The sequence below is a fragment of the Amblyomma maculatum genome, chromosome 4, assembly GCF_055883805.1.
Source record: "Amblyomma maculatum isolate TAMU_Amacu chromosome 4, ASM5588380v1, whole genome shotgun sequence".
NCBI lineage: Eukaryota > Metazoa > Arthropoda > Arachnida > Ixodida > Ixodidae > Amblyomma > Amblyomma maculatum.
The window spans coordinates 112575314-112597133 of NC_139347.1; the positions used below are offsets into that span (position 1 = coordinate 112575314).

Consider the following 21820-nt stretch of genomic DNA (forward strand, 5'->3'; position numbering starts at 1 on the left):
CAAAATACACGAGTTACTGTCCTTGGTGCGGTGCAAGCCCGACACTCTTTCACATCTCTTGGGAATGCCAGGACAAACCTGACCCAACGTTAATAGTGCCATGCCCGACACACGAGCAGTGGGAGGCGGCCCTGACCAGCGACAACCTGGACCAGCAAGCCTGGATTATCCAGCTAGTCCGCAAGTCAGCTGCTGCCAGCGGAGCCCTGGACTAGGGGCACCGACCACCCAGCTCCTGCGAATATTTACTGATTATATGATCATTAAAAGTTTTCTCTCTCTCTCTCTCTCTCTCCAAATGGCCATAGGAGAAGTTGAAAAGTACGTAAATGATAGGGGACTTATGTGCTCCCCGCAAAAATCGGAAATGCTTTTTTACCAACCAAAGAGGAAATCACGGTCGGATCCCCCGTGGATATCTCTTAAGGCTCAGGGACTCGATATCCCGACGGTGGACAGGATTAGAGTCTTAGGGCTGTACTTTCAAAACAACGGTTTCAATGGAGAAACAATAAAAAAGTTGGAGATGTGCGCGCAACAGACTATGCGGCTCATCCGCAGAATCGCAAATAGGCGCTATGGCATGAAAGAAACAAATTTAATCAGATTAGTTCATGCCTTTGTAATAAGTAAGATTGCTTACGTAGCTCCTTTCCTTAATCTGAAGGCAGCGGAGAAGTCCAAGCTGGAAGGGATCATTCGCAGAAGTGTCAAGCAGGCGCTGGGTTACCAATTCGGACCCCCACCGCGAAACCTTTAGAACTAGGTCCTCGCAACACACTGAATGAAATTGTGGAAGGAGTGACAATCTCGCAGTGCGAAAGGCTCTCGGGAAGCGTTACAGGCAGGAAAATCCTAGCGAAACTAGGAATAAATTACGAGAGTCAGCGAGGTCCGAAAGTGGGCATGCTTAAGAGCATGCGCGATAGGCTGATGATCCCACCACTACCGAAAAACAGGCATCCCATCCACCACAAGGATCGCAGAGAGAAACGGGCTGAAGCCCTCGACAAATGTTTCAAAAACTATCCGATAGAAGACGTGGCCTACGTGGAGGTAGCTAATTGCGGGAAGGGGAGAATGGTGATAGCGGTAGCTGGCGCCGAGACATATCTCCGAGCCGGTGCCTCGATCACGACGGGCAGTCCCGAAATTGCAGAAGAAGCCGCCATTGCACTTGCAGTAGTGGGCACGGATGCGCCAACTATAGTCAGTGACTCAAAGGTAGCAGTGATGAACTTTGCCAAGGGGAGGGTCTCCCCTCTGACGAACGGAATCCTGCGGACTGCAATGGACGATCGCAAAATTCGCATAGTCTGGACACCTGCACACGCTTCCCTGGCTGGAAATGAAGCAGCTCACGAACTGGCTCGAGGTCTTGCTTTCCGAGCCAGTGGCCATACCGAGGGCTTCGCAGACAAGGATCGTCTTGTGTGTTACAGAGAGATCACACAACATTATAGGCTTAATCGAACGAAGGACCCCGCCGCTGATAAATCATTGACAAAGAGTCAGGCCACCTCTTGGCGCCGTCTCCAAACTTACAGGATTCCGAACCCGGTTATGTGTAGTCGCTATTATCCGGGAGAATATTCAAACGAGTGTAAGCAATGTAAGGCCAAAGCGGATCTCAACCATATTCTCTGGAAATGCCCTTTTGCCCCTCTGGAGGGATAAAAAATAGTCACTTGAACAATGGGAGGCTCTCCTACTCAGCTCCGATCCAGAGACTCAAACAAAAGTTGTCCAACTGGCCGAAGACGCCGCCAGGAGCCAAGAACTTCTGGCCGTCGTTTAAGCGAGGGGCATATATGCTCTTCCCACTGTTGGCAATAAACGTTTTACAATTCAAAATCAATTGCAAGGAATCCCATTAATGCTGAAACAACGCCACTAGACGGATCAAAACCAGACTCCCTGGGCACTACAATTTTGACAACGGCTGTAGATATACAGCAACACCACCTCCATGCTATAATGGACGAGAGACCGCCACACAATCATATCCTGGCGAAAGAAAACAATCATTCACTGAGAACCATGTATTGCTAAAGTAAAAGAATTCATAGTAATGATTTAAATTTTTCAGAAACGAAGTAACCTCGTCAGATTTGTTACGCAGACTTACCCAGAATTGGGGCATTTAGATGATTCATGGAAAACATCGCCTTGTCCTTGAAAAGTGTATTATCATGAGCGAATGTCGATGCGAACTACGTCAAACGTGTGCTAAAATGAAACAAAGATGTAGGCTCATAGAGTAGCAAATACGTAAAACGTGCGCACTCAAGCCGTTTCATGGCCGAGCGCGTAGAAGTCAACACCACGGGGCGGCGTACCGATGCGCGCTACCGCTTCACCTCATAGATAAACGGCTACCTTATTCTACATACAGCGGGTTGCATCTGAAGCTCCGGTTTTCATATAAATGTTGATGCGGTGCCGTTCATGTGCTCTGGGGTACGCCCATCTCATCGCACTTTTCAACGCGTCGCCTTGTTTTGCGGGTAACTTGCTTTGCTTTGTTTGTAGAACTAATTCCTGTGTTTGTTGAGCCAAGAACGCTGTTAGCAAGTCGTTTGTTGCGCGGAACATATGTATTTTACCGTCACTCACTTTTGACGTGCCTGCACGTTAAAAGTGATACCGTCACTCACTTTTAACGTGCAGGCACGGCTGGTTTTTGCGTCGTATTTTCCTAAAGAACATGTACATTGCTTCCAATGCGTAAATTTCAAAAAGTCACTCGCAACACCGACAGTTTAAAATACATTATTTACCGCTGACTCACCCGTTAATGGCCCAAACCTTTATTTGGTACGACAAGGACAGTGTATTGAGCATTTGTTAAAGTTTTCTGAATTGTATTTACCTGACTGTATAAGCACAATGCCAGTTCATGAGCACCATTTCTACATGCCGCATTCCTTGTCGTGGCTAAAACATTTTCTTTGCGGTCGGAAAAGCGTTGCTAACAGATCGTGGCCTGCATTATAGATGACATCTACTGCTATTAGTCGCGCGCAGTTGGCTCCCTGTATCACATGTTACACGGGCAGCTAGCGCTTTTGAACGCAAACACTATTATGTATTCAGAGTGCAATGTTTAATTTTCTGAACAGCCTAATGCTGAAGGCTGATGTGCAGAAATTCCGCGCGGGCTGTACATGCATTTTTTCCGCCTTGCTTGTAGCCGTTGAGGACTCCTCTTGTGCTTTTCTCACGGGTGATGTTTTAGAGGAAACACACGCAGTGGGCATGCGCAATTTTCACTTTTCTTCGTGACGCTCTGCTTGTGCTTTACATACCTGTATTTTTGCTATTGTTTTTCATATGACATATTTTATAAAGTGTGTGAACGAATATTATTTCTGGACAATTCATAATCTTTCTATGGACCTACTGCCTCCTATTGTGTGCCACTGAGAAAAGCGACCCAATAACGGAACAAAATTAAAAAAAGAACAACTTCGATCGCATTACTTTGACCTACATGAACTGAGCCAGCCACCTTAAGCCATTCGAGGAGCTGGAGGGTATTTGCAGTAGAATGATTTCGACCCGCGACGTCCTATGTCTGTATGTATTGCATACTTAGAAAGAAGGAATAAAACCTTTGCGTCCACAATAGACGATTCCGTTGAGTATTTTAGCAGCCAAAGGTACATCACAATCGAAAGCATTGGTATCGAAACTGAAACAAATTTAGAGCCCGCGCCTATATTATCGGAGGACGCAATTAGCTGTCATTCGGAGGGCTGGCGGCAGTGTAATGCTTGGCCGCAGAGCCCTACGGGAGTTTCCGCTCTTTACGCAATATGTTTCTCTATGGTATGCTCTCACTTGAGGCTGGCCAGATCATACTTGCCACGGAGGAAACCTGCTAGTGCTCTTGGCTGTTTTTTTACGAGCACCTTTCCTTCACGTGCCAAACGAAAGCGTAGCCGGCTTTTTTAGCTCATTCCTTGGCAGCCGATATAAGATTACGAGAGAACTGTCATGTTTTCGCAGATAAAGATTCTGGTCTCGCCATCTCGTAGCGCCTGTCATTTTGTGACTTCAATTAAATTGAAAACATGTTTGGAAGACCTCATCAGCAAGATCCAGATAGGGAAATGCGATGCATAAATTTAGCAGAGGGAACCTAAATGTTCTTGATGGAGTAGCTGCGCTTGGAAGAAAATGTGTTGTGTTGTACAAGCAAAACATCAAAATCTCGGACGCATATGATAATAAATGCCACAATCTCTCAGTGGGATAACATATTGCCAGCAAACTCTAAGAGTCCTTGCAAATCAAGCTCCGTGATTGCAGATAGGCAGAAACACTCGTGAGATTCGAACAATAAGATAATGTGAAGGTATAGGGAATAAGTTAATGTGTATATAAAAAGTACTATGAAATAATTAACAGCTGGAAAATATATTGTGTATATGATGTACCAAACATGTGCCAAAACGTGGGAGTATATGTGCGACATCACACATCTGGGAGCATAGAAAAAACCGTTATACATTTCAAGAACAACGTTTAATTCTACATCTAAACATATAAAATGCGATTATTGGACTCAAAACCTTTTTACAATAGTGACGCATAACGTTGTTGATTGGAAAGATAGTTTTGGCGGTTTAATGAGTGCATTATAGATGTAAACATCACTATACGCGTACTATTAAATAAGCAGGTGGCATTAACCTTTGAAATAAAATCGCCTGCCAATGTAGCATATCCGCTCGAGGCTCTCACATATGCCTAAACATGTGCCTTCAAATAATAATTTTTCAAGTGTGAAAACAGGCTCTGCTCAAATGTGGCGAAAAAAAGATATGAATGTATAGTAGCCCCCCGATTCCAAACATGCTTTCGTTCAAAATAAAGATTCTTTCATAGACCTCGAATGTAATTTTGAGGCAGAATTTCTTTAATAGTAGTTTCAGTTGGAGACTAAAGGGGCACAAATTATGGCTGTTATGAATTCTTTTCCCATGTTCACGAACGCATACCTTATGTTTGGTATTCAACTAGAAAAACGGGACAGTTTAGTAATGATACCTAAGTTGTGACTGGAGCAGGTATGGATTTACCATAAAAACAGCGCGAAACCACGGGACGACAGAAAAGAAGCACAGGCACGAGTGTGACGTGAAAACTGAGGACGTGAGGTCTAGCAAAGCTATCACTTTTGCAAAACACGTGACTACATGTGGCTGCATTCCTCAGTTCCGGAAGCGCAAAGCTCTGCGCACGTAAAGTAGCCAGCTAAAACACGAACTTTATAAAGCCTTCGCCCTCCATGACAGAGGGGAGAATTACCTGAGCAAACCATCCCATCACTTATAAAAAAAATAGCCTCTTTAGATAATGGCATATGATACTGTTACGTACATTCCACCGAAGAGGATGACGATAGAAAATAGAGTGAGAGACGACGAAGCTGAAGAAACCGTTGGGGCTTGCCTGAACACTTGCTGTGTTCTACTCTGCTCTGCTGTGGGCACTTGCGCATCAACTGCAGTGATTTCCTATGCTAGCCTTCAGCCCCATATCATCTTGGTGGAGGTGAATCAAGGTCCCCGTACGCACCGATTATCCCATTTACGCTGCAAAGAGCTTGCGCAGCGGTCACCACCTACCTGAGATCCCAACGACGCCCCAAAGAGCCACGTTGTCCTCTGAAGCAGCCCCTACCACCATGGAAGCATCGCTTCAGCCTGTTTTACTGAAAAAATTCGTCAACCTCCCATCTTTAATGGCGACGACCACCCAGACGTTGACGACTGGCTAGATGAGTATGAGCGCTGCAACCGCAACAACCACTGGACGCAACCATCATGCTCGCTAATATCATCTTCTATTTGGCGGGAGCCGCTCGAAAATGGTTCCAAAACCACGAACAAGAGCTTGTTACCTGAGACATCTGCAAGCATAAGCTTCAGGACTTGTTCGGGAAGCCAGTTGGGCAGGCTCTTGCTGCAAACACGAAACTTTCGTCCCACAGAGTCCTACCTCGCCTATATTAAAGACGTGCGCGCGTTGTGTCGCAATGCGAACAGCTCCCTGCCGGAAAGTGAAAAGTTAGGCAATATCCTCAAGGGTATCGCGGATGATACAATCAACATCTTATTTCGCATGGATTGCTGGGCGCTTCAGGGCGCTTCAAGTCTACTGGGCGCTTCAAGTCTGTCGAAAATTTGAACAAGCAAAACAAAGACGTCTCGTACATCGCTTTGACCGTCTTCCGAACACGGCGGCTACATCATTCTGCGACGACCTGGCCCCTTTGCACCAGACTGCCTTCCCCTCCGCTCCCTCCTATTACAACGCTGACCGTCGGTATAATTATGGACCTTGACGATTTGCTGCCCAACCAGCCGAGCTCCGTCCCGCCTATGATGGACCTGGACACTTTCCTCCTCAACCGGATGAGCCTCGCACCGAAAGTGACTCAACTGCTTGTCGCTCCAGACGATCTCCATCTCCCCGCTATCGTCGATCCCGTTCACCGGTACCTCGTCGCCGCTCCTCCCGATCATACACCGGCATCTACCCGGGAAACTAGCGAATGCAGCGCAAGGGAGTCATGCTGCATTACCGACCTGGACTACCAACTCGGTACTGACCACCGCACCTAGACGTAACATCATTGATATTCTAGTTGATGGAGTCCCAATTTCTGCACTCATTGACACTGGCGCCCACATTTCTGTCCTCAGTTTATCGCTCCGCCGACACCTCAAGAAAGTCCTCACACTCGCTACCTCATCTACCATCCGTGTTGAGGATAGCAACACAGCTACTGTTATTAGTATGTGGCACACTGCAACCCCTCAGCACGAACGGAGGTACGCTGTGGTTTCCTGTGCTAGCGTTCTGCCCCGTATCAATATCAACAGTAATTTTGCAATATCATTTTGCTTTCCTTCCGTACTTTAATTCTTGCACGAAATACACTCAGTTGTAAGCAGCATTCGTGTCAGTGCTTCTTTTCTGTCAGCTCGTGGTTTCGCACTGTTTTTGTTCTAAATCATGAACCAAGTAACCCAACATTATTCCCTTTTGCAAGTATGGATACATGGATCGGACGAAAACCCGGGCTTCAGCAGCTCGATAGGTTCCCTCAAATTTTTCCGCAACAAAAAAGAGCAGCTAAGACATATCATTGCTTTCTTACTAAGCTCTAAATTCACAGGTGCAAGCAGAGCGCGTGATCTCTCAGCTGGCGTCGCTATTATTACTGTTGCACCGACGTCATGCCTCAATTTTAAGAGCAACTAACCATCTCGGCCACAAATACTAATTTCATTCTGCAGTTCTTCTCATAAGACTCCAGGCAAGATATTTATACACCTAATTCTGCTGTTAAAAAATACACGTCATTCCCATTTACTTTGAAAGCATATTGACTAAGAAACAGCGCAACAAATAGCATTGAAAAAGGAACTAAACAAAGATGCGAAGTATAACCACTAATCTAAAGTCTATCCTGCGCAGACACATGTTTGAAAAACTGAAAAAAGAGGATAGTAACAATTCGCACGAACGCTATTAGCGTGCAAAATCATTTTTGAAGCTTTTAACCAAATGGAAGATAATGTATTCAAGACAAAGATACAAAATCCGCAAACAAAAGCTCCCCATCGTGGAACGTCATCCACAATAGTCTAAACGCTGACGCCCCACGAACAATACTCGTAGTAGCTAATCATGAAGGCTTTATAAGCAAACAAATGACATGAGGTTTGGTAAAACCACTCGAAGTAAAACAGGGAATGTGAAACGGGGAAATGATGAGCACGCTGGCTGACTCATTTAGCCAAAGCTCTGTGGGCTTTTGCTGTTTAGCTGGTCATAAGCACTGGCTGGTGAACACCACATCCCATTCCTCGTGGGTGTTCTGAGACAAAGGTCTGAGTTTTTGCGGTATGCTCCTAGAATATGCAAAATAGAGGTGGTAGACGCCATAGGGTATACCTTACTCTTTGCATATCAGCTAGTACATTGGCAGCTTCAATGCGATGGCCGTCGATAGCCTCTGCTGTGTTTTGTTTCTTGTTTTGAGAGCATATGTGCGCCTCCACCGCCTCAGATGTTCCAGGTATCCTCCATATACGCCGGGTGAGGAACGGGGTATGGCTTGGACTTTCTGTCACCCTCGGACACTTATGAAATAATGATCTTTCTTTTCGGCGGAGTTGAGAAGAGCCGATGCTATTGCCGGCCCACTCCTCCACCTTGGGGGATTGCCCTAAATATTTGACCAACACCTTTCCCACTTCGAGTTATAGATCAATTCGCTCTCGCCCTACAATCTGATCTGCTGACCGTCCTGGTTAGCTCAGTCGGTAGAGCGACTGCCCCGGAAAGGCGGTGGTGCCGGGTTCGGTTCCCGGATCAGGACGAATTTTTCTTTAACTACGAAGTTTCTGAGAAAGCTGTACAGCTTTCCTTTGTAGCCGTATGGCTGCGCTTGGGTGGATGCAATGATTAATTACTCCCTTTTTACAAATCTACTCCACCTTGGGGGATTGCCCTAAATATTTGACCAACACCTTTCCCACTTCGAGTTATAGATCAATTCGCTCTCGCCCTACAATCTGATCTGCTGACCGTCCTGGTTAGCTCAGTCGGTAGAGCGACTTCCCCGGAAAGGCGGTGGTGCCGGGTTCGGTTCCCGGATCAGGACGAATTTTTTTTAAATACGAAGTTTCTGAGAAAGCTGTACAGCTTTCCTTTGTAGCCGTATGGCTGTGCTTGGGTGGATGCAATGATTAATTACTCCCTTTTTACAAATCTACTCCACCTTGGGGGAATCCCCTAAATATTTGACCAACACCTTTCCCACTTCGAGTTATAGATCAATTCGCTCTCGCCCTACCATCTGATCTGCTGACCGTCCTGGTTAGCTCTGTCGGTAGAGCGACGGCCCCGGAAAGGCGGCGGTGCCGGGTTCGATTCCCGGATCAGGACGAATTTTTCTTTAACTACGAAGTTTCTGAGAAAGCTGTATAGCTTTCCAATGTAGCCGCATGGCTGTGCTTTGGTTAGATGCAATGAGTAATTGCTTAGAGTTGTTTGAAATGGTGGCGGTACAGCACTTGAAAAAGACGGTCTCCGTTTCCTAGTTTTATTTTGTACCTTACCCTATGGTATAGGTTAGTCTGATTCAATGAATGGGGAGAGATCTTGCAGTCTTTTGAGTGTGCTCACTATGAATGACATGGTATCTGGGGAAAGCTGTTTGCAGTCTTCACACAAAACTGAGCAGTGACCTCGGCGCGCCCCGCTTCGCAGGGAGGTGATCGGTTGAAAGTTTAGAAGAAGCCATAAAATAGTATTGAACGAAAGTAGAAAACTGGGCAAGTTGGTATGTGTACCAACCTAAATTACTATAAAATAGTATGTTTTTCGGCCAAGGTGGCTATAACCCACCATGGAGTCCAGCAAAGAGACGGGACAGAAGCTTGGAAGAAAGTCCTGCCCACGCCTGTCATACACCTTGAATTTAACCAAATATGGCGTAACGCAGGGTGGTTAGCTATACAAGGTTAACCCTTGCCGCCTGGAAGTAGGAAAAATGAAGATGGGAGAAGACAGGACAGTTATAAGAACGAAGATAGGAAAGAAAAAGATGGAGGGAAGGATAGGAAAAGGTGACTGCCGAAAAAGCGTATTTAATGCTTGTTTCCAGTCTTGTGAATTCTTTCCGGCACTGAAAATATGACGACACATATATATAAGGAATATGAAAACCTGGAAGTAGGAAATTAAGGTCTGATATCTCTCTTATCATCTATATGTGATGTTCTAGAAAAACTTATTTTAAAACTCATAAAAAACAATTTACTGAAAAGTATTTAATTGCGTGAGTTGCGGTGTAATAAGACAGGGGGAAAATCGGCTACTGTCACAGAAAAGAATCATCAAAAATATAGAAAAAATGCTTTTTTGTACATCGCATATTTATTGATCTAGACAAATATTTTGATTACTTTGGTGAAATGTTACTACTTGCTAAACCAGAAAGGTACAGTGTCACAGTTGTCCGCTCTAGCTGATTAAGATTTTCTGAGTATCCACCCGCAGCGGGTATATGTTAAGGCAACTATTTCTGTGTACGATGCGACACCATGGACCCCGAGCCCTCCCCGTTTAGCCGTGCGTGGCATCGCCGTGTCTGGAGAAAATGGGCTCCTGGTGGTTGAGCCGATTGCGAGTGCTTGAACGCTTAAGGCCCGGGTGGAGGCAACACACCACTATGGCGAATGCTTCCCATAGACGACACCTCCGGGCTGATCCACCCGGGAGAAATCGGCAGTCACCTTTTCCTATCCTCCCCTCCATCTTTTTTTTTCCTATCTTCTTTCTTATAACTGTCCTGTCTTCTCCTATCTTCATTTTCCTACTTCCAGGCGGCAAGGGTTAAACTTGTATGGCTAACCACCCTGCGTTACGCCATATTTGGTTAAATTCAAGGTGTACGACTGGCGTGGGCAGGACTTTCTTCCAAGTTTCTGTCCCGTCTCCTTGCTGGACTCCATGGTGGGTGATAGCCACCTTGGCCGAAAAACATACTATTTTATAGTATTCTAGGTTGGTATACACACCAACTTGCCCAGTTTTGTACCTTCGTTCAATACTATTTTATGGCTTCTTCTAAACTTTCAACCGATCACCTCCCTGCGAAGCGGGGCGCGCTGAGGTCACTGCTCAGTGTTGTGTGAAGACTGCAAACAGCTTTCCCCAGATACCATGTCATTCATAGTGAGCACACTAAAAAAACTGCAAGATCTCTCCCCATTCATTGATTCAGACTAACCTATACCATACTGTAAGGTACAAAATAAAACTAGGAAAGGGAGACCGTCTTTTCCAAGTGCTGTACCGCCACCAGTTCAAACAACTCACAGCAATTACTCAATGCATCCACCCAAGCGCAGCCATACGGCTACAAAAGAAAGCTATACAGCTTTCTCAGAAACTTCGTAGTTAAAGAAAAATTCGTCCTGATCCGCGAACCGAAACCTGCACCACCACCTGTCCGGGACAGTCGCTCTACCGACTGAGCTAACCAGGACGGTCAGCAGATCAGATGGTAGGGCGAGAGCGAATTGATCTACAACTCGAAGTGGGAAAGGTGTTGGTCAAATATTTAGGGGAATCCCCCAAGGTGGAGGAGTGGGCCGGCTATAGCATCGGCTCTTCTCAACTCCGCCGAAAAGAAAGATCATTATTTCATAAGTATCCGAGGGTGACAGAAAGTCCAAGCCATACCCCATTCCTCACCCGGCGTATATGGAGGATACCTGGAACATCTGAGGCGGTGGAGGCGCACCTATGCTCTCAAAACAAGAAACAAAACACAGCAGAGGCTATCGACGGCCATCGCATTGAAGCTGCAAGTGTACTAGCTGATATTCAAAGAGTAAGGTATACCGTATGGCGTCTACCCCCTCTATTTTGCATATTCTAGGAGCATACCGCAAAAATTCAGACCTTTGTCTCAGAACACCCACGAGGAATGGGATGTAGTGTTCACCAGCCAGTGCTTATGACCAGTTAAACAGCAAAAGCCCACAGAGCTTTGGCTAAATGAGTCAGCCAGCGTGCTCATCATTTCCCCGTTTCACATTCCCTGTTTTACTTCGAGTGGTTTTACCAAACCTCACCTCATTTGTTTGCTTATAAAACCTTCATGATTAGCTACTACGAGTATTGTCCGTGGGGCGTCATCGTTTAGACTATTCTGGATGACGTTCCACGATGGGGAGCTTTTGTTTGCGGATTTTGTATCTTTGTCTTGAATACATTATCTTCCATTCGGTTAAAAGCTTCAAAAATGATTTTGCACGCTAATAGCGTTTGTGCGAAGAAGTGTTAGGATCCTATTTTTTCAGTTTTTTAAACATGTGTCTGCGCAGGATAGACTTTAGATTAGTGGTTATACTTCATATCTTTGTTTAGTTCCTTTTTCAATGCTATTTGATGCGCTGTTTCTTAGTCAATATGCTTTACTAAAGTAAGTGGGAATGACGTGTATTTTTTAACAGCAGAATTAAGTGTATAAATATCTTGCCTGGAGTCCTATGATAAGAACTGCAGAATAAAATTAGTATTTCTGGCCGAGATGGTTAGCTGCTCTTAAAATTGAGGCATGACGTTGGTGCAACAGTAAAAATAGCGACGCCAGCTGAGAGATCACAGGCTCTGCTTGCACCTGTGAATTTAGAGCTTAGTAAGAAACAATGATAGGTCCTAGCTGCTCTTTTTTGTTGCGGAAAAATTTGAGGGAACCTATCGAGCTGCTGAAGGCCGTGTTTTCGTCCGATCCATCTATTCATACTTGCAAAAGGGAATATTGTCGGTTACTAGGTTCATGATTTAGAACAAAAACAGTGCGAAACCAAGAGCTGACAGAAAAGAAGCACTGACACGAGTGCTGCTTACAACTGAGTGTATTTCGTGCAAGAATTCAAGTACGGAAGGAAAGCAAAATAATATTGCAAAATTACTGCTGATATTGATACGGGGCAGAACGCTAGCACGGGAAACCACAGCGTACCATCGTTCGTGCTGAGGGGTTGCAGTGTGCCACATACTAATAACAGTAGCTGTGTTGCTATCCTCAACACGGATGGTAGATGAGGTAGCGGGTGTGAGGAGTTTCTGGAGGCGTCGGCGGAGCGATGAACTGAGGACAGAAATGTGGGCGCCAGTGTCAATGAGTGCAGAAATTGGGACTCCATCCACTAGAATATTAATGATGTTCCGTCTAGGTGCGGTGGTCAGTACCGAGTTGGCAGTCCGGGTCGGCAATGCAGCGTGACTCCCGGGTGCTGCATTCGCTAGTTTCCCGGGAAATGCCGGTGTATGATGGGGAGGAGCGGCGACGAGGTACCGGTTAACGGGATCGACGATCGCGGGGAGATGGAGGTCGACTGGAGCGACAAGCAATTGAGTCAGTTTCGGTGCGAGGCTCATCCGGTTGAGGAGGAAAGTGTCCAGGTCCATCATAGGCGAGACGTGGCTCGGCTGGTTGGGCAGCAAATCGTCAAGGTCCATAATTATACCAACGGTCAGCGTTGTAATAGGAGCGAGGGGTGGGGAATGCACTGCTACGGCAATAACGCAAAGTGTAGCCGGATGCAAAGGCAAATAATACAGATTGGTTTGTCGTCTCAGGTGCGGCATTCTGCAGGATTGTGACCAACGTAGCGACGTGGGGAGGCTGGGCCGGTGGTTGCAGCAGCCACTAAAGGAACAAGGTGCGATGGTGGCTGGGGCGACACAGGGCTGGAGGAGAGCCCGAAGTCTGCAAGTTCCTGGCGGACAACGACTTGTATCATGGCCACAGTGGCGGGAAGCGGAGACAGGAGTGGTGCAGGAATTAGGGCCTCAATTTCTCTAGGACGATCGTGTGGGCGTAAATTTCGCTGAACACGGAGCTATAGCACAAAACTTCAAGGAAAAAAGTGCAACCAAGCTTCAATATCGACACGTGCAGCAGCGATGACACTATTTTGCTGGTAACTAAGTCCCACTCCCTTTTTTCGCCATGTATTTTTTGTTTCGGTGAAAATAAAAATTGATTGATCGATTAATAATTTATATGTAAATATTTCGGGAAGCGAAGCGATGACCGAGGGCTCGGCTCGTTTATACGCAAAGCAAGGAGCTAAAAAGCTAGAAAAGCATGCAAAATATTATGCCTTACAAGCGCTGTATGTTTTTTGTTTTCTCTCATGGGCCTATCGCTCGATAAACTAGTTTTCCTTGTTTTATTTTTTCTTCCTGCTGTTTATACTGAGTCGCGGTGCACACTGCGCTCGCTAATACGTAGGTACTGTTTGGAGCCGGCGATTGAGCCTGCACTGAACATTTTGGCAGTAATCATTGTGTTACAGTGCCCTCAAGATCAACTATGAAGTTTTAATGCACTGTAGCCCACGTTATACAATTCCAGTTTTTGTTGTACGACTCTTGGAACAAGGCAGCAGAGCAGGTAATAACACAAAGCATACGAAGCACGCACGCACGCACGCACGCACACACACACACACACACACACACACACACACACACACACACACACACACACACACACACACACACACACACACACACACACACACACACACACACACACACACACACACACACACGCGCACACACACACACACACACACACGCACGCACGCACGCACGCACACACACAAACACACGCATACACGCACGCACACACACACACACAGGGAGAACGCTGCTTCGTGTGTGTGTGCTTCTTACGCTTTGTGTTACCTGCTCTGCTGCCTTCTCCCAAGAGATGTGTGACCAACTAGCTCAGCGATTGACTCTTTTAGTTGCACGAAATAGTGTGTCATGAGATATCAGAGGCGCGGCAATCGTGGTCTCTCTCGAAACGCGGGAAACGACCTATCAAAACATGGAAACTCCTGAAAAAATATACTCCTTTGTTTTCTTGCCGGTGCGCAACGACCTATTAGCAAAAAGCGCTTATTTAAGCCATATTTGTTATATGCGCCCCGATGATCAATTGCACTGTTGCTATGTTGGCCCCTGAAGTATGCTAACCGGTCGACGCCGCGGGCCGCACCGGCTATACAGGGACCAGTGCGGCCAAAGCGCACATAAAGCGCTTCGCCCAGTGCATCACCGATGCCAGTGAAACATCCAGCGTCAAAAAGCTAATCCCAGCGTTTTTCTGCCATCGTACCAGTGCAACCAGTGTCTTCCCGTTACTGCTCTAGCGAATATCGCAGACCACCAGCGTGCCCAGAAGATCCAGTGCGAAATCAGGGGGAAAATTTTACGCTGGGAGGCACTCGTTTTTGCAAAAGGGAATTACACGTAGTAACACTTTCTCCTCATATATATATATATATATATATATATATATATATATATATATATATATATATATATATATATACGCATTTACTTCCCTATATAATCTTTTAGCAGTCTAGTATGTTATGTTCTCGCAACCTATATATATATATAGATATATATATATATATATAGCCATAGCAAAACATTGCTTGACTTGTTTGATGCTTCTGTTGATTATTAATTTGTATCACGAAAGGAATCATAATTATATCATAAAAGGGAAAAACTTACGCCCCGTCCATCATTAGAAACCTGCATCCTAGACTATGCAAAGCGGTACATGATTTCTGCAACCATATTCTTGACGAAAACGTTTATTTGTTCCCTGTGTTGTTGAGCTCTATTTGGCATATCTTATAGGCCTTTATTAACTGGAAGCCTGTGTGACATCAGGCCAGCTGTTTTTAAAGGGCATATGCCAGTCGCACCGTATAGTATGCGGCTACTGTCTGTCGGTAATTATAAGGTATGATAACCTTAGTATTTATGCTGATCTACTTCGTACTTGTTTCAAAAATGAGAATGGCTCTAAGACATAAGCTCTCTCCGCAAGAATTTATTTAATTTAGCGTTATGCCTAAGAAATAATGCTATACTAAAATCGTGAATTAAGAGTCGATGCCACACATGATTAAGATAGCTAGTATAGAACTTATAAAATTCAGCGCCGCCACACTTCCGGCTGCAGCTAGAAACCTTCTTGTGCGGAAGCGCTACTTCAAGAAGTATTCTGAAAAGCAGAAAGCTCGCCGGAAGCCTCGATTCCTTGACCATTGTAGAAAGAAAAATGCCCGTGAGCCGATATAAATTCAGGAGTTGTTTTTTCAAAACCTAGCTCAGATCTTACCCCTATTACGGCCGCTGACCGCCGCCTCGTTTTCTTCAATTGCATGCGCTGTGTATTGCATTTTCTGGCTTCATGAACAGATATCCTCCCCACATATTTCAAACGTCCTGTTACAATGCTGCCGTCTTGACATGCAATAAGCGGACTTAATATGTTCTAAGCTCTGCAGTCTTTGATTTCGAACTTTGCCTAGTGCTTAACCTTGAAACCTGCTTTGCATACATTTTGATTTGCAGTAAGCGGTATCTTAAATCATGACAATATTCAGAAAGGTGCAATAGTAGTATACTTTTTTTAGTAACACAGGAATTTGAGCTAGTTGGTTCATCTTCGATATTTTATCGGTGCTGCGACAGGGGACGAGGAACAAGAAGAGACAAGACAAGCGCTCGCCCTGAGCGCTTGTCTTGTCTGTTCTTGTTCCTCGTCCCCTGTCGCAGCGGCGGTAAAATATCGCAGTAGTATACTTGCTCTTGCACTTTTCCATGTTCTCTATACACCGTGGTGCACTGGCTTCAAGTGCATGCTTTTTATAGGCCAGTTTAGTCCTGAAACAATCAAAATCACGCAATCTGCTCCTGGAACTACAGCCGTTTTTATTGATAAACACTTCATTGGTGAGGTACAAGGCGAAGAGGCAACCACAGCCGTGGCAACTGATTCACGAGGCAAACTCATATACGGACTAACTATACGAACCAAATGCATCCGCACAGCGGAAGAGGTGGCAATAGCCCTAGCAATCTCTGAAGCAAATCGAAGACAACACAGTTACTGGATAGTCTCGGACTCGTAAGCCCGTTATACTAGGTGGCACGGGCCGAGGCTCTTTATTTTTCTTTCCTTTTCTGCCTCAACATAACATACGTCAAGCCTACCAAAACAACAGGATTAATCACATAGCAGACCACAACTTCTACTGGTCGACGAGTAGTCTCTGAGAATGCCTGGATGAGAAGCACTTGGTTACCGAGTGGTAGGTGCTAACATTACGATGTAAGGATTGCAATTTCTTAGCTGCATGGAAAAGGTAGTTAAGCAATTTGGTGAAACTCAGAATGGCAGTAGCACAGATGGTCGACAATCGGGGGTTGTGAGTGCACTGGCGTGAACCGTGGTTGAGAAAGATAAGCTCAGATATCTAAAGCAGGAAAGAGACCAGGTGCAGTGTTTGGAAATGATTTGATGAATTTTAGGGTAGGTTATAAGGTATGCTGCGCATGTGAACTCGAGAGACAAACAAACAGCAGAGTGAGTTTTTTTGGTAAAAGATGTGAAGGCCAGGAAATTGGTCTAGCTGGGAGGCAAGAGGGGCCATAGCCAGTCTGAACAGCGTAAGGGAGGGAACTGCTCTTCGTGGAGTGCCCCAAGAGAGTTCATAGAGGTATGACAAATCGGTATTTACTTGAAAGTGAGCCACTCAGAAAGGAAGGAAATGAGGTACAGTACATGCTGCAGCCACAAGCTATAAAGTTCTGAAAGAAAAAGATATGCCAAACCTCCTTGAAGGTCTTGCAGATATCTACGGTTATCAGTGATTACAGCATGTACTTGTGTATGGGAAGGTAAAAGAAAGGTGTTCTGGAAAAGCAGGAACATGTCCCGAGCAGACATGGCATCAGAAGCTGATGAGCAAATGAGAAAAAAACGTCATCCTGAGAAAATGAGAAATGCGAGCCTAAGCCAAGAGTTCAAGAGTCTTAATAAAGCATGCCTGTGGGATATGGAGGAGGTTTGAAAGGGAACGAGGTTTGCCTGGTTAAGAATCGTAGTATTGATGCATGACAGGGTGCCGGTGTCTCGGGTTTCACTGAAATAGGAACAAAAACTTTCAGGTGTGGTCAAGGCGGTTGCCAAATATAGCGTATGTAATCACCGAGAGCGGAACAGATAGCATTAGCAATCAGGGCCACTTCGAGCTCCCGCAGAGTGAAAGGGCAGCCTAGATCTAGATTAGGTTTGCCCGTGTAGGCCAGACAGAAACCAGAACGGTAGAGAGAAGGTAATTACCTTCCCATCGTCTCGGGTAGAACCTATAATGCTGTCTTGCCCACCAGCCCTGTCGAACTCGCAGCTCCCGTCTTCAGCTTCGATGTCCTCATCACCTGAGGATTTTTGTGCAAGATAAAAGAATTTTAGTAAACCTCAGCAGTAAAGTAAGTGATAAGGCAAATTGACTACTGTTGCTTGACGCACAGGGCGATTCACATTTAACAAAAAAAGTTGGCCAACGGTTATTGTACTCTCTAATGGGAACTTTTATGGTCTGCCCATTAGATCGACCATGCTTATCCAACACTTAATTTCAACAAAAAATATACTGTCATTGAAATGTACCCTGAAGAACATGTCCAAGCTAGCTCATTAAAAAAGTAGTTTTCAAAAAAAAATTCAAAAGAAATTTGGTGGATGGGTCAGTTTTCAACAGTTTACACAACCTTCACTTTGAAGCCTTGCAAAATGGAATTGTATGCACCCAGTTTTCCAGCTATATATATATTTGTACTCCACACACTCCTAATGCGGTAACAGCTATAAAATAAAACAATGAAGCACAGCAGATTTTGAAAACTCTTCAAATTATGATAGAGGATACAGTAAAAGCTTGTTAATTCAAATTTTCTGGATAATTTGAACTAAACTACTTGGTCCGGCCAAGAACCATAGACATCCGTGTACAAAAAAGCCTTTATTCAAAAGCGAGTCGGTTCTGCTGCGGATAATTGAAACTTGCGAATAAATACTTGTTAATTCGAGCCCTGTTAATTTGAAAATACAGACAAATACTGTCAGCGCGGTCCCAGCTAATGCCCATGAATGACTAGGGGCACCACAGATTACGTGAGAGAACGTTTTTTTGTTTTTGCGAGAGCCGTTCTTCCTTCCGCCCACCAGTCGTCAACGGAAACACATAACGCTGGCTTTGAGCATCGTTCACTTCAAAGGTGTTTGCTGATTTAGCGCATATAAATGATCGAGTGTCAGTAGACGGTGCCAGCTTCAATCCAGCTCAGCATGGTAACAAGAATGTACTGTTCTGAAAACGAGGCTTGCACAACCGGACAAGCACTTGCACTCTGCTAATCTCCTCCCACCTTGTCGCTAGTGCTAACATCAAAAGGTAAATACACTATGATGTTACTGCTGGGCCCAATCTTGGCACACTGCCAAGAAATAAATGCGTTGTGGACCATGACAGCGCAAAGCGGAATGATGCGCTAACGACTAACGCCTTTTATTTTTCAAATTCTTAGGCACAAATTGGGGATGGGATAATTCATTATGCGAGTGGGTTCGTTATGCGGATAAATATGGTAAATTTACTATAATGCAAATGGTTCTTGTCTGTCGTTTTGAGGCCATTCGATAATTTGAACATCAGATAATCCAAACTTTTTTCCTAGCCCGCGAAGTTTGAATTAGTGAGCTATTACCGCCATCTCGAAAAATATAAAACTAAAAACTAGCAACTCCGTAATATGATTATAGGTCCTTTTGGTAATATTCCCACTAAATTTTGACTGCCTGGCGAGCCTAGTTCAAGTTTAAAGGTGCACGTTCATTTGCAGGAAATACACAAGTTGCAAACTGTGAACGTTTACAAAAGTGGCCTACCGTTAATTTCTTAGAACATGTTCAATCATGAGCTTTTGCATGTTGTGTTACATTTGTATTTCAGGGCATAAAATAATGAATATGACCCTGTTAGCAGTATTGCTCCTACAGATGGGCAGCTGGTTGGAAAGACAGAGTCCAAATTTTAAGCAACCAAAAAGACAGTGAATAGGAAAGAACACCATTTGTTTTTGCACTAACAGGTTTGTAATAATATCTGCCCCTAAAAAGACTCAGCAATCTTTAATTACCATCATCTGGGCTTTGCCATGACTTCCTGAATCTGCCAAGCTCGATTGATAGATCTGCCACAAATAATATTAAGAACTTGTCACTGCACGAATAAACTGAAGAATTGAAGAAGTATTCACAGGCTGAATGGTCACCTCGGTTGGGCATGAGCTTTCTACCTGCTAGCAGCAATTCTGCTAACAGGGTCGTAATAACGATATAGGCAAGAAACAAAAGGGCATTCTGAAGTATCATTTCTGAAAGCTATAAAGAAATTGAAGAAGGCCTTTTTTTTCTACAGGACCCTCAAAATTTGAAACACATCTTGTTCGCAATCAAGGCTACTTTCCAACATGGAGATTTATCTGGCACTCCAAAATCAGTATGGAACTCGCCAGCTCAAAGAAACTACACTTCAGACAGCACAGGCTGGTATGTAGACACACACTGCGCCGGATAGACTATGATTTTTCTGGCCAGCTGCCACTGCTAAGACGCACTCTTCAACAGGAGTGCACAGTCATTACAAACAGTAGACTTCGATATCTCAAGTCAACACATCATGACAGTGGAAAATCTGCAGATACTAAGTGCCATTGTTTCTTTCCCCAAGAAATCTTGCCACAAGAATGTATTATCTATATGGATGCTGCTATGCTAGCTGTAGATGCAGCTCAACACATATATACAGCCTGGTTAAACCAAACTGTTCGTGCACAGAACTACCAACATCACGCCACCAACTTTCTGTTCCAGAGTATGCAAGCCAAACAGCAAGTGGTATGTCAATTCAGCCCTGATGCATGAAAATGGTACATTCAAGCATTATCTATACAGACTTGGAAGTAACATACCGAACCAGTTGCAAAGTGCACGACATCACTCACGTTACTTTCTAAAACTTTATGATTTACTGGGTCTCTGCACATTCTAATATGCCAGGCAACAAGGAAGGCCTATTGACTAGCACGTGCATATCTACTATTCATGCTAGCCAAGACCTAGCTCCTGCTTATACACAAACAATATGCTGCAAAGCTCCTCGAGAAGCCGACCTTATATTGCAGTGCGAAATAAATTGCTCTCACTGCTCTGGCACCTTGCAGCCGCAGCAAACACCTTTCACCTGACTTCTCACTTAACCAGACCATTACATTTTGCAATATCAAGATGGTGATGCTGCTGACTCCACATCACCACCGCCACCACCTGCTACACCAGGGCTGACTTAGAACACTGCTCTCGGACTACCCCAGATGCACGCTCTCCAGCAACGCACCCTGAACACTGTACTGCTGGGACTTCGGCCAACCTCTCTCTGGTTCTGGGCACGTTCCCCTCTCCCTTACCAAACCAGCTCGCTCCACAGCAGTGTCTGTAGGACGCAATACTATAGAATACACAATTTAAATCAGTCATGCTCCTAGTATTTCTGTCAACCTTGCCCAGGCCTCTTTAAAATGAGCTTCCTGAGACTGAGCCTGCCAGACTGTAATAGAGAAAGTGAACACCTAAGATGGCTTGACTAATGCATGTAACAGTAATGACAACGCATATATTGCTTGGACCACAGTTTCCTGCTTACAATGTTTGCTTGTCCAAGCCAGGATATTAGTAACAAGCTCTTAATTATCCTGGCAAAAGAGATCAAACACTGTATAACAAGATTGCTCACCAAACATGTCTTGGCCATTGTTGCTGGCCACTGCATCAGTGCATTGCAATACTGGATGCACTGATGTCATTACTGCAGGCAGTGATGGCTCTTCTGGATGCACTGCTGGCATCACTGCCTGCAGTGATGGCACTGCTGGAAGTATTACTGGTATCACTGCAGGCACTGCTGGAGGCTGTTCTGTAAAATTGATACCCTGATTACACATTCACACACAAACGTGCACAAATAAACATAAATCCTTAAACTAGGGCATGCCTTTTCTGCACTGTGTATACACATCTTTTACGCCTATAAATTCAATAATAAGTTACACATTCTGTCTCTAGGACACACAGACATGCTCTTAAGGCATGGTTAAAGCAGTGCTTTATACCTGCGTCGTAACTGGTAACGGACATTCTTCCTCTCTAGCGTGCTCTCGTGGATAATGGCAAGAGAGCAAATAATTAACATCTACCATCTACCAAGATAAATTATGACTAACTAGCGTTTTTACATGTCAGGTTTACCCACATTACACCTCCGCAACTGTTTTCCGT

At 44.8% G+C, this 21820-nt stretch overlaps 1 pseudogene; it reads left to right on the forward strand.

The window, feature by feature from the left end:
• The first annotated feature begins 544 nt into the window (after positions 1-544).
• Positions 545-21464, forward strand: LOC146191964 (uncharacterized; annotated as a pseudogene).
• The last annotated feature ends 356 nt before the right edge of the window (positions 21465-21820 follow it).